The following is a 14,374-nucleotide window of genomic DNA, read 5'->3' as shown; positions in this document are numbered from 1 at the left end:
CAATTTTATTAAACAAACTAACTACAGTAACTACTAATAATCGATATCAAACTAAACCTACGTTTAATAATTTAACCAGAAAACCAGGAAAACTCAACAAATAAACTTTTTAATAGACAAATACAACGAAACCAACTTAGAATACACGAAACAGCAGGACCACTGCAGACAAATAATCATACGACTTATACTCGTAGTACACTATTTCCACAACAGTACCGAAGCGCTCGGCCGATACCCAACCAAATGAATGTAACGAAATTTAACGTTTATTTTTATTTTTTGAAATAAAAACTATCCTATGTCCTTTCTAAGGTTCTAAACTATATCTGTACCAAATTTCAACCAAATCCGTCAAATAGTTGCGGAGATTAATGGTATAAGCATAGAATGTTCGACGTGATTCTTTAATTTGACATAACTTTTTTATTTATGAACCGATTGACATGAAACAAACACTAAATGTAAATTTAAGCATCCCACAATATATTCGTGAAAACCGCATCCAACTCGGATCAGCCGTTTCTGAGATTAGCGCGCACAGACGAACAGACAAACAGACAAACAGACAAACAGACAAACAGACAAACAGACAAACAGACAAACAGACAAAAAAAAAGTTAATTACATTTTTGGGTTCGACATCGACATAACAATAACCCCTGCTATTTTTTTTATTTTTATTTTCAATGTACAGACAGCACTTTTCTACGATTTTATTATATGTATAGATCTACATAAAGGGAAAATCAAATATTTTCTAAATTCGTTCTAGTTTTCTAGATAAATCAAGTGCATCAATAACTTTGTAATCCCGTACATTTATATGAGTTTACAAAGTTATTGATGCAGTTGATTTTATCTAGAAATGTATGGGATTACAAAATTATTGATGCAGTTACATTTTAATGTTTAAAAAAAATAATCTACATAAAGCAGCAAAATTCCACCAAAACCCTGCAAAAAAGCCTTAGTCTCGCACCTCTATAATTTCTAACTTAAAAAGTTGTGAGATCCATGTAATCCAAGTTAGTTATTTTATTTAGTCCCTACTCAAGGGACCTTCTGTCTAAGTAATTATGTAAATTGTTATCATATCATTATAATTTTTTTTACGTTTTAAAATAAAATTGATTGACGTGGCCATCGCATACAAACACAAGTACACCTACTTTAGTTGACATTTCTCGTTTAGTCTATTTCATGATTAAGTGTTGCCTTACAATGGAAAACTAGAATAACAAAGAATTTTTAATTTTAATTTAACAGAGGCTGTCTTCACTAGCAAAGAGGAACTGCGCTCCGAAGGGGTCCCAATCATGTTCCCAAGCAAGTGTTGGACTGGAATCCTCAGGGAAAAGGAAGCGATACCTCACAGTTCCTCGTCAAACCTGCATCGCACTGTGATAACAAAATAGGCGAGTATTGGAATAACGTGGAGCAAGGTAAGCCGTGAACCTCTAGACTGATCGAGATAGAGGACCTCTTCTGTTCAATCTAGGGGACATAGGATTTAAGTAGTCTTCGCCAGTATACCAGCTCTAGAAAGTGGCAAACAAACTGGAAGGGTCACTGAACATAATAATAGTTCACGTTTCATATTAATCAACTTGATCTCGATTATCCATTAAATAAAAAAAACATTAATGATCCTTTCCGGGAAATATTTTCCACGAGCAGTGGGCATAGGGAAGATTACTTGACTTAGGCTATCAGAACTTTCCATGATGATTAGTAACGTCAGTATATAATGAAAGTGCTAGAATAGCTAAATGCCTCGCCGTCCTAAATGTCCACTATGCGGCCAGATTGCGTTTGTGACGTGTTTCCGTTCCCCCCAGCCGATCGTCACTAGAGCACACAGGGTTTGGTAATTACTGAATGCACTAGATTTAAACAGTTTCATAGCTGTCGTGAATTTGTCGAGTACGCGTGAAAACTTAGCGAAAAGTATAATTATACTGTTTACAATAGCGCGTGTCGTATATAAGGTCCATCCACTAAAATGGTTGTTTTGCCAAAGAGAAACTGCTGTCTGCGTTCCGACCCAAAGGCGTATAGATCGACCGCTGAACTTAACTACCAATATTCAGTAACGATTAAAGATTTTACTATTTCGAGTGTAGAAGCAGGGATGTCTCTATTTTGAATTTACACATATAAGGCAACAGTAAGTAAATAGATGCTATTGATTAGGCCAGATTGTCACCTTTAGTAATTGATGAGGCTAGCTCCTACGTACCGCATGCAAGTTTTGCCGGCCTGAAAACCGTGACCTGCTTTGGGAAGGTGTCGAGAGTATCAGCATCGACCTGAGGCATAAGCTGACATGCCCTTCGAGTTGTGTACCTATGTTACGACATAATTAACAATATGGATACATTAACCTAAGCTGCTGTCGTATGGTGGCGATGCTCATCACACTATTATGGTCAATATAACCTGCAACTGGTCCTGGTTTTGCTCACAAACGCCTATCAGCTCGGCTAGCACAGTGGCAGTGGTACATCCTGTTCTTGGGAGTTTGCCGCCAGATAATGTGGAGGTGGCTCCTTTTGTGGCAACTTTTGTATAAATATTTTCTTGTATGTATATTTTTTGTATCACAATATCACAGTGTGATAACCGGTTTTTATTTCTTTCTTGAAACTTTGGGGGTTGGGGCGGACGTGGTGTCTCAATGGCAGTAGCGACAGAACTTTATCGGCGGCCGGCGGGAACTCTGTTTCTTTTTCCGGATGTGTGCGTGTGTGTGTGACAGAGCCATCTATTGACGTTGGTCTGGGTGGAACCGGACAATCCGAAAGCATTTGTACGCAACGACAGTGGATGACGCGAAATTGCGAAGTGCCGTTTTAGGCGGATAGAACGCCACAAGATGGTTAGTAAAAAAAAGTAGGTAAAAAGAGATTGGTAGGAGTCAAGCGAGATTAGCGCGTTGTTAATACGCTATGCTAGACGGGATCAATAAATTGAAACGAATAGGGACCAGTGTACTACGGGGACCTGGTGTCCGAACGGGAAAACTTCGGGCGGTTGCGTATCTTCGCGCACCGGTGGCACCGCAGACGACACGCGATGGAGGTGGAGGAGCGGAGGATGGAGTGTAGCAGTGCAGACGTTGAAGGCGGTGGAGTCAACTAACACCCAATCGGGTTTCGCGCCACCCCTACCGCGCCAAAAAAAAAAAAAAACTCTGGCCATCCAACCAGTAGCCGGTAGGGAAGAAGGCACACGAAGGGACAAGGACAGGATTTGTACAGGGTCAAGAATCGCCGCGGTGATAGCTCGTTCCCGAAGAAGCAAAACTACAGGGGCGGGTTATCCGTGGCGTCTCCTGACGCTTCGGCTCATAATAAATGTCGGTAGGGCCATGGGAATGAATGGATTAACGAGATTCCCACTGTCCCTATCTACTTCACCGCCGACCGCGCTAGCAGTCGGACGTGTTGCGTGTGTCGCTCCGAGAGTGTTGTTTTAATTTAATTTATTTTGAATTGATCCGGTCGGAATTTATCGGTGCCTCCTTGTCTCGCACGTGCGAGTCGTCGTAAGGAGCCGCGGCCATATTGAATTATAAGTGAGATAGTGATAGAGACACGTGGTTGTGACAGTGCGAATCTCGGTCCCTCCTGCTCTGGCCTGGGCGACGCGCCATAAGACGCGGCGGCCATATTGCCGGCGGAGGGAGACGGCGCACAGCTGTCAAGCTTGACAGCTGGGTTCAGTTTGGTGATAGAGACACAGTGAAGTGACGTTAGTGACATTGACACCAGACAGCTGTCAACTGGGACAGCTGTCGAAACTAGTTTGACCTCTTAGTTTTTAAGATTAGTTTGACCCCTTAGTTTTTAAGACATAGTTTAAGCTCCTAGTTTAAGTTACTTTATTTTATTTCTCTCTCTTTTATTTTGTTGTTTTTTTTTATTTTTGTCGTGTTAAAGTAGTGGTAATACACGAACACAATGTCTGAGCGAGGCCTCTCGGAGGAGGAGGCGCAACAACTGGCGCAGGATACGATGGCCAGGGAGATTGCGGACAGGTCGGCGGAGCTTCAGGCTCTATTGGAACTACAGGAGGTGGGATTTACGCCAAGATCGGCGCTCGCGCGCACCCCACCACAGGGGTTCAGCACCCTACTGGGCACCGTAGACTACGCGGAAGGGCGGGCCACAGCAGCAGCAGCGGCAGGAACAGCGGCGGGGACGCGGGGTTTATAGTCCCACGAAGAGGTGCAGGAGGCGGTGCGCCGCAGGATTGCGGCCGTCAGAGTGGGGCGAAGAGAAGTCCCTCCAATGGGAGGGATACAACTGCGGGCGGCGAGATCGCCACCGAGCTCTGAGAGAGAGGCGGAAGAAGGAGCGCCCACAGAGAAGTGGGTGGGACCAGCGGACCCGGTGACGTCGGCGCCGGTGGAGCAGCTGGCCGGACTCGCGACGGCCAGCACAAAGGGAATTATGGAGGCGGTGAGGGGAAAAACCAGTAAATTAAACAAGGACGAGATCGCGGCGATTGGGGCTCAACCCGAGTGACTGGGCGCGGTCGTCACGCACCTGCTGCCGCGACTGGCGTCGGCGGAAAGAGAGCTAGCGCTTGCTGTGGTCCGCGAAAAGGGGCGGGAGAACCTAGGTCAGGAGGCGCCAAGAAACATGCCGCCAGCGGAGGGCCCTGTGCGTTCGTTCGCGAACGCACTAAGACTAGGGCGCGACAACGCCCCTGTACCAATTATGCGCCCTCCTGGCCCAGCAGTAGCAATATTCCCGGCCGAGGACCAGGAGGAGAAACTGAAAACAGCGGAGGATACAAGAAGGGCGCTGCGTACGGCGGTACAGCCGGCGAAACTGGGTATCGTCTATAGGTTTATTTTACTATATTACTTTTGTGTTTTGTTTTGTGCGTTGTCTCCGTCCGTGGGTCACTGCAAAGGGTGCCAACTAAAAATCAGTGCTGGGTACTTTCGGTGCCCAGCTCATACTGAGGTGGCAACCCTTTTGGCTTGGGCACGTTGCCACCTTGTTTTTTTTTTACCTGTTGTGTGTTTGTATGTTTTTTTTTATATAATTTAAATAGTGCACTTTTTTGTGTTTTTTAAATGTATTAATTAATTTTACCATTTTTTTTTCTATTTTGTGTTTTGTTTTGGTGCATCGTGCCCGGTGCCGAATAAATGATTTTTCTTTCTTTCTTTCTGTATTCAGATCGCTGGCATAAGGAAAGTGGGGAACGCAGGAGTGGTTGTGCAGACAACGTCGGACGTGCCGGACACGCTGCGCGCAACGGAGCCTGCGGCGCGCCAGCCGCTAATCGCCCTCACCGGCATCGACAAGGGCGCCACGCTCGAAGAAGTCATTGCAGATTTGAAGGAGCAAAATCTTCGAGAGGACGAGCAGTGGACAAAGAGAAGATCAGCGGGGCGCTGCGGGTGGTGGTCAAAGGGACCGACACCACGGACGGACCAAGTGGGTATGCTCCTGCACAGCCGGATTACTGAAGGCCCTGGTCACGAGGGGAAAAGTATTCATCGGCTGGGATGTGGTGGAAGTTACCGACCACCTGGACGTCACCTGCTGCAATAAGTGCCAACAATACGGGCACCCGGCGAAATACTGCAGGGCAAAGACGCAGACCTGCGGCAGCTGTGGAGAAGATGGCCACGAGACTGCAAGGCGCAAACACGCGTGTGCGCCACGTGCAAGCGCTTCGGAAGGAGAGGAGCGGAGACTCACCGGACTGCGTCCCGTGACTGCCCGGCCGTAAAGCGTATAGACCGGTTACATTATTGTCAATTCTTGGTAAGATACTGGAACGTTTGATAATAGTCTGCGCCCCTGCCTGCATCGAAATTTTTCACCCGCACAGCACCGCGCAGCAGCGTTCGAGTTCCATGGAATCCTATAGAAGGGAGATATGGTTCGGAACGCGAAGAGCACCGCATTTGCGGCGGTGTCCGGATACTCTCTGCGGACCTTGAAAATTCAGGTGAGGGATGTACGTGGAGATGTCGCGCCGGTTCGTACCCATATCCGCAGCAGGTCTCCAAGGTGAAGAGCCTCTAGTCGATAGAATAATGTAGGTAAGGGAAGTCGGCAAATTGGATCCGTAACTTCGGAATAAGGATTGGCTCTGAGGACCGGGGCGTGTCGGGTTTGTACGGGAAGCGGATGCGGCCGGTGCCGGGCCTGGTCGATGCTCTGGCGTCTCTCGGAGCGTCAGGGCGGAATCCGGACCCGCGTTCCGGCCTTCCGCGGATCTTCCTAGCCGTAAGGCCGTGTCGGTTTCGTCTCGTGCGCGATCGGCGCGGTTCTGTACGACCGCCGTTCAGCGGTCAGCTCAGAACTGGCACGGACAAGGGGAATCCGACTGTCTAATTAAAACAAAGCATTGCGATGGCCCTCGCGGGTGTTGACGAAATGTGATTTCTGCCCAGTGCTCTGAATGTCAACGTGAAGAAATTCAAGCAAGCGCGGGTAAACGGCGGGAGTAACTATGACTCTCTTAAGGTAGCCAAATGCCTCGTCATCTAATTAGTGACGCGCATGAATGGATTAACGAGATTCCCACTGTCCCTATCTACTTCGCGTTCGACTGCGCTAGCGGACGGACGCGTTTGTGTGCGCTCTCGCGTAAAAAATTATAATCGTGGAAATTGCTGAGTTTTCCCAAATTTTAATTCACGAACAGGTTCACAGTGTGGTGTGTGAAGTGGTTTTATGAAAAAAGTGCCGAAATTGGTGTAACTTTCGGGAGTTTTCCCCTACAACGTGGTGGCGAGCACGTGGTGGGCTTGCGGAGGTGTCTTTTGGGCGCATTGTGTCGCGTCGCCGGTGCCTGTGCGGCTGAAAGTCGGTGCGGTGTCGACAATAAGGTATTTGTAGGTCCTCGGTGTTCTGAAAAGGCGAATTTCAGTGGTGGCACGTTGCTATAACCTCACTTTTGAGGTTAGAAGCACGTGTCGGCCGCCGCGCCGCTGAGGCTCACTGAGGGCCTGTCCTGTGACTGTACTGGCCTATTAATTTTATTATTTTTCATTGATCTAATTGCTAAGTTAATTAATTTATATTGAGTTTTTGCATATTAATTACTTTATAACCTCGAATTTAAAGAACCACGTGTGACAGCGTGCGGTTGACGGGTGACGTTTGACGTTTGGCGTCAGTCGGCTTGGCGGCTGTCACTGGGTGACAGTTGACAGCTGTCACTTTGTGGCGGCTGACATTGACGGCTGCGCCGGGGTCTGACGTGTGTCAGCCGGCGCTGCGTACCGAAGACTGCACCGGGCATGGACGGACTGACGTCGGTTATCATCAAGTGGGCCTGGAAATGTACCGCGGACGAAATGACCCTTATGTACACGAAGTGCATCACGGATGGTGTGTTCCCTGACCACTGGAAAGCTGGCAGGCTCATCGTGCTGCCAAAGGGCAACGGAAAACCTCTTAGCGACCCGAAAGCGTATAGGCCAATTACTTTGTTGCCCATTCTGGGTAAAATACTAGAGCGCATTATTGTTGCTTGTGCACCATGTTTATCATGTAATATCTCGGACTCACAGCACGGTTTTACTAAAGGTAGGTCGACGGTAACAGCCTTAAGCGCGTTAAATAGGGTAGTCGAGCAATCCAGGGCCGCGTATGTTCAACTGATCTTTCTGGACATCTCTGGTGCTTTTGATAATGCCTGGTGGCCAATGATCCTACTTAAAGTCAAGCAGGGTGGGGCACCACCGAATCTGTATAGGATATTGGTCAGCTATTTCACTAATCGTCGCGTTTGCTTTGTTGCTGGTAACCAAACTACTTGGAAAACAAACACCATGGGGTGTCCACAGGGATCGGTTCTGGGCCCAACTCTGTGGAACCTCCTCCTCAATGACCTCTTGTTGCTGCCTCGACCCGAAGGAGTGCACTTGATCGCGTACGCCGACGATGTGACCATCGCAATCGAGGCGTCGTCGCGCGCCGAGATTGAACGGAATGCCGCTACCATGTTGGAGCGAATCACTGAGTGGGGAGCTAGGAACCGTCTCGGATTCTCCCCTGGGAAAAGTCTCACTCTGACATATAAAGGTAAGTTTAAACGCGCGCCGACCATTAGACTATCCGGCGCCCCGGTTGCGAGTGTGTCCCAGGCAAGACTGCTCGGTGTCACTCTGGACGATGCAAGATCCTACGTGCCGCATGCGAGTATTATAGGAGAAAAATCCTCCAATTGCTTCGGCAAAATGTCGCGGGTGTCCGCGACCAGATGGGGGGTGAAGTACCATGCCCTTAGGGTCCTGTACTCAGGGACCTATGTGGCCACTTTAACGTATGCTGCGGCCGTATGGTATCGACGATCCTCCAACTTCGTGGTCAAAAGAACGTTACTACGTACACAGAGGCCGGCACTAATTTTACTAACGAAGGCGTACAGATCTTGCAGCACCGCAGCGTTACCTGTGCTAGCGGGAGTTCTCCCTGCAGATCTTGAAATCTGTCGTGCGGGACGAATTGCGGAGGAGGGTCCACAGCTGGTCCAGAAAGAGCTGCGCGCCCTGAAGTCTAACATTCGCCGCGAAACGGTTGCCCTCTGGCAGGAGCGGTGGCAGGCCAGTGAAGATGGACGCGAGCTGTACAGCTTCTTCCCAGACGTTGCTGTAAGGCTGGAATCAGAGTGGATACAACCAGACCATTTTGTGTCTCAGATACTCACCGGACACGGCTGTTTCAGAAAACGGTTACACAAAATGAAGCTCTGTGGATCACCAGTGTGCCCCTGTGGGGAGGAAGAGGAAAGCCGTGATCACGCACTCTGGGAATGCAGCCTGTACGCAGAGGAACGATCTCGGATGTTGGATGCAATTCGTGTGGCGGAGACGGGTCCAGTGTATCACCAGACGCTAGTTGGCAGCAGGGAAAACTTCGACGCGCTGCGAACATTCGCACACAACTGGCATACTATTCGACGCAGTGTAGACGACCAACAAGTGTGACGCCGAACGCGAAGTACCGTGTGTTTCGCCTAACCCTATTGAGGGAGGTCAGAGTAGATAGGAGGCCCGGCCCCTGATGGGGAGAGTGAGGCCTAGGACATAAAAAAAAAAAAAAAAAAAAAAAGAATATGTAGGGAGTCAAGAAGGGCGCATGGGAAAGAGCCAACGCAAGTACCGTGCGCTCCTCCCCAGATTAGGGTCCGTACGCCGTGAGGCAGGAAGGACCATGGGAAGGTGGTGGGAATGTCCCTATCTACTGACTCGTGCCCTCGACCTTCTATCCCGTGACTGCCCGGCTCGAGCGCACGCGGAGCAGCGGCAGGTGACGGCCATCAATTATGGCTAGAAGCACCTCCATTAGGATGGGTCAGCTCAACCTGCAGGGGTCAAGTGTGGCTACCGCGGAGCTCCCGGCTATCTCCGGGGCCCTGAGGCTGGATGTGGTGCTGGTGCAGGAGCCCTACACCACATCCCGGCCGTCCGTCGCGTCGCATGGCCAGCTGATCCTGCCCGAAGGCCGCTCGCCCAAGGCGGGCATCTTCCTGGCGCGAATGGACGCGACCTGCGCGGTGCTGCACCACCTCTCGAACAGCCACTGCCTCGTGTGCAACATAGTCTGGAACAACGACCGCAACAGCAGCATATACCTAGTCAGCGCCTACTTCCAGTACTCTGACAACATTTCGACCCATCTGGAGCACCTCACCAGAGTACTGGACAGTCTACGGGGGCATCGTGTGCTGGTGTCTGCTGACACCAACGCCCACTCGCCGCTCTGGCACTGCGAGCCGCGCCAACTGGTGGGGAGGGGCCGGGAAGAGGCTCGACGACGCGAAGAGGCGGAGGGCTTCCTGCTGGGCCGTGGTCTGGTGGTTCATAACCGGCCAGGCCAGCCGTCCACCTTCTGCACGGCCAACGGGGAGTCCAACATAGACGTGACCTTCTCCACCAGGGGAGTCATCGTGACGGAGTGGACGGTGCACGAGGACGTCAGCAGCAGCGACCATCGCCTCATCACCTTCCGGCTGTGTTGCGCACGGGGTACCACCCCTACTGCCGGAACCACAACGGCGGGTGAGCTGACTCATCGCCGGGTGGTCGGGGGCTCACCTCGGGGGGAGGCGACGTCGGCGGGCGGCGGGGGCGCTGTGGCGCCCGTCCGGTTCCGGGAACGCGGGGTGGACTGGAAGCGATTCCGATCGAGTGTCCAGGTACGTATGGGTAGTCTGAGGTGGGCACGGCCCGCCTCAGAGATCTGCGAAAGGTTTACGAACATAGTCGGGTCCACGGCATACGAGGACCTAGGTACGACTGGCAAGGCAAAAAAGACGAGAGGTTACGAATGGTGGTCCCCCGCCCTGGACGCTCTGAGGAAGAGTTGTAACAGGGCGAGGAAAGTGTGGCAGGCTGAGCGAAAGCGGTCAGGGGCATTGGAAGGGATGGCCAAAAGGGAATTTAATGAAAGGCGCAGTAGATACAGGAAAGCGATGGAGAAGGCGCAGCTCGATTACTTTCGCGAGGTTGCGGAAGCTGGTAACGGCGACCCGTGGGGCCTGGCTTACCGGGCGGTGTCCGGTAGGCTGCGCCCCCCTCCCAACGTGGTTAACTGCGTGGAACTCGCTGAGGGATTTGCCGGGGGCGCGGGTGCCGCGATGCGGGGTCTGCTCGGCGCTCTGTTCCCCGACGACTCCGTCGCTGGGGACTCCGAGTGCCACGGGCTGGTCCGTGCCGCGGCTCCTTGCGTCCCCCTTGGGCGAGATGCGCCTCCTCCGTCGAGTCGGGATGTGTGGAATATAGTTAAGGAACTCCCTAACACGGCTCCGGGAATTGATGGTATCACGGCGCGCATGGTGGGACACGTCTGGAGGGCTGCGGGCTCGGAGCTGACCGCCTTAATGGGTAAGTGCGTGGTGGAGGGGGTCTTCCCGGATGCGTGGAAGGACGGCAGGTTGGTCACTGTCCCCAAGGGCAACGGCCGCCCCCTGACCGATCCCAAAGCGTACCGGCCGATCACCCTGCTGCCGGTCCTGGGGAAGATCCTGGAGCGGGTCATGCTCTGGTGCGCCCCGACCATTCAGGAAGGTACGTCGCCATGCCAGCACGGGTTCACAAGGGGCCGGTCAACGTTATCCGCGTTGAACGAGATTTTGTCGGTTGCTCGGGACAGTGGACGGAAGTATGTACAGGCCATCTTCCTGGACATCTCCGGCGCCTTCGATAATGCGTGGTGGCCCATGATACTGCTGAAGGCGAGGGACCGGGGCTGCCCGCCCAACATATATAGGATGCTGATGTCCTACTTCAGCAACCGGCGGGTGGGGCTCTTCGTCGGCGGCAGAGTGGAATGGAAGACATCCACGATGGGCTGCCCGCAGGGGTCAGTACTTGGTCCGGCGTTGTGGAATCTCCTGATGGATGACCTGTTCCGGCTCCCATACCCGGACGGGGTCAGACTGGTGGCGTATGCGGACGACGTCACGGTGCTCATCGAGTCGGACTCTAGAGCCGGCATTGAGGCCTCGGCCTCGTGCGCCTTGGGACTCGTCAGGGACTGGGGAGTGCGGAACCGGCTGGCCTTCTCCCCTGCGAAGTCATATTCTATGACAGTCAAGGGGGGGCTGGCCAGACGCCCGCCAACAGTCAGGCTCGGTGATGCGCCGGTCGCGAGCGTGCGATCCGCCAAGGTTCTGGGTGTGGTGCTTGATTCGGGGCTTTCGTTTGGGGAACACGCCAGATCCATTGGCGAAAGAGCAGCCAGCGGATTTGGGAAGATGGCGCGCGTCTCCGCCACATCCTGGGGATTAAAATACAGAGCCCTTAAGGTTCTGTATAAGGGCATCTTCACCGCCACGATCACCTACGCGGCAGGATGTTGGTGGCGGCGCGTGTCGGTTCACGTCGTGGGGGGGGCACTGCTGAGGGCGCAGCGGCCGGCCCTGGTCCTTCTGACCAAGGCCTACCGCTCCACAAGTACGGCGGCGCTGCCGGTACTTGCCGGCGTGCTGCCGGCCGACCTCGAGGTGGCCCGTGCTGGTAGGGTCGACGAATTACGGGCGGCGCCGCGGGACGTCCTCCGGTCCGGCAGGAAGGGGTCCTGGGAGGTGGCGGTTTCAGAGTGGCAGTCCCGCTGGGACGCGGAATCTCGGGGGCGTGAGACGTATCGTTTCTTCCCGGACGTGGCGGCTCGACTCAGGGCCACCTGGGTGGAGCCGGACTATCAAGTTTCGCAGATTCTGACTGGGCATGGCTGTTTCCGGAAGAGGCTTAGCGATATGCGGCTGTGTGAACGCGCGGAGTGCTACTGCGGGGAAGAGGACGAAGACATGGACCACGTCTTGTGGAGGTGCCCATTATACGAAGAGGAACGCAAGTGGATGCTAGACGGGATCACTCGAAAGGAGGAGGGACCAGTGTACTACGGGGACCTGGTGTCCGGACGGGACAACTTCGGGCGGCTACGCATCTTCGCGCATCGGTGGCACCGCAGACGACACGCGATGGAGGTGGAGGAGCGACGACGGATGGAGGGTAGCACTGCAGACGCTGACGGCGGTTTAACGCGCCACCCCTACCGCAAAAAAAAAAAAAAAAAAAAAAAAAAAAAACTCTGGCCCATCCAGCCAGTAGCCGGTAGGGGAGAAGGCACATAAGGGACAAGGAATAGGATTTGTACAGGGTCAAGAATCGCCGCGGTGATAGCTCGTCCCGAAGAAGCAAATTCAGCAAGACTACAGGGGCGGGCTATCCGCGGCGTCTCCTGGCGCTTCGGCCCATATGACAAGAATGTCGGTGGGGCCATGGGATGGTGGTGGGATTGTCCCTATCTACTTCGTCAGCAAGACTACAGGGGCGGGCTATCCGCGGCGTCTCCTGGCGCTTCGGCCCATATGACAAGAATGTCGGTGGGGCCATGGGATGGTGGTGGGATTGTCCCTATCTACTTCTTCGCCGCCGACCGCGCTAGCAGTCGGACGTGTAGTTAGTTGCGCGCACGTGTTTTTATTTAATTTATTAAATAAAAATATTCGCTCCAATCTCTCAAGTTTCCGAAAAGTCGGTGCCTCCTTGTCTCGCACGTGCGAGTCGCCATAAGGAGCCGCGGCCATCTTGGTTATAGAAGCGAGACAGTGCTAGTGACACGGTGTGGGGATAGTGTGGTTCTCGGTCCCTCCTGCTCTGGCCTGGGCGACGCGCCGTAAGACGCGGCGGCCATATTGCCGGCAGAGGGAGACGGCGCACAACTGTCAAAAGTGACAGTTAGGTGACAGTGACACATCATAGTGTAGTGACGTGAGTGATATTGACACCAGACAGCTGTCAACTGGGACAGCTGTCGAAACTAGTTTGACCCCTTAGTTTTTAAGTCCCGTACAATTATTTTATTTTATTATCATTTTGTTTTTTTTTCTTTTGTCTTTTGTTGCTGGTTTGTTTTTTTTTTTATTTTTGTGTGTGTATTGTAATACACGAACGCGATGTCAGAGGGAGGCCTCTCAGAGGAGGAGGCCCAACAGTTGGCGCGGGAGACGGTGGAAAGGGAGATCGCAGACAAGTCGGCGGAGCTGCAGGCCTTATTGGACCTGCAAGAGGTGGGGTTCACGCCTAGATCGGCGCTCGCGCGCACCCCACCACAGGGGTTCAGCACCCCACTGGGGACCCTGGACTACGCGGAGGGGCGGGCCACAGCGGCAGCAGCGGCGGCGGGAGCAACGGCCGGAAAGCGGGGCTTGACGTCCCCCGAAGAGGTCCAGGAGGCGGTACGCCGCAGGATTGCGGCCGTCAGAATGGGGCGTAGCGACGCCCCACCAATGGGAGGGATACAGCTGCGGGCGGCGAGATCGCCGTCCCCACCGTGCTCCGAGCGGGGAGCGGAAGGAGGAGCGCCCACAGAGAAGTGGGTGGGACCAGCGGACCCGGTGACGTCGGCGCCGGTGGAGCAGCTGGCCGGACTCGCGACGGCCAGCACGAGGGGCATCATGGAGGCGGTGCGTGGCAAAACAAGCAAGCTAAACAAAGACGAGATTGCGGCGATCGGGGCTCACACCGAGCGACTGGGCGCGGTGGTTACGCACCTACTACTGCGGCTGGCGGCAGCGGAAAGGAGGGCGGCGGACAGCACTGGACGGGGAATACCTGGAGGGGAAGAACGGCTGCGGCAGCAGGAGGCGGCACCAGCGGCTCACAGGTCATTCGCGAGCGCGCTCAAGCTTGGCCGGGGCGCGGCACCTGTCCCAATAGCCGGTCGCGAGGGACCGGTTCTGGTCATACGCCCAGCAGAAGAACACAGGGACAAATTGAAGACGGCGGACGACACCCGGGCGGCCCTTAAGAAGAGCGTGGACCCGGCCAAGCTAGGACTCCAGATAGCGGGAGTGCGGCGGACGGGCAATGCGGGCGTCGTGG

At 53.3% G+C, this 14,374-nt stretch overlaps 1 long non-coding RNA gene across 1 annotated transcript in view; it reads right to left on the bottom strand.

The window, feature by feature from the left end:
• Positions 1–7,321: 7,321 nt before the first annotated feature.
• The window catches only part of LOC126911405 (uncharacterized), a 46,889-nt gene continuing 39,836 nt past the window's right edge, over positions 7,322–14,374 (bottom strand). Inside the window, exon 2 of the long non-coding RNA XR_007705958.1 lies at positions 7,322–9,227. This is a non-coding gene — a long non-coding RNA (uncharacterized LOC126911405). The remainder of the gene's footprint in view (positions 9,228–14,374) is intronic.

This window comes from Spodoptera frugiperda, chromosome 14 (assembly GCF_023101765.2).
Source record: "Spodoptera frugiperda isolate SF20-4 chromosome 14, AGI-APGP_CSIRO_Sfru_2.0, whole genome shotgun sequence".
In the NCBI taxonomy this organism is placed as follows: Eukaryota; Metazoa; Arthropoda; class Insecta; order Lepidoptera; family Noctuidae; genus Spodoptera; species Spodoptera frugiperda.
The sequence above is the reverse complement of the archived record's forward strand: the minus strand, read 5'-3'. Positions and strand labels throughout refer to the sequence as shown.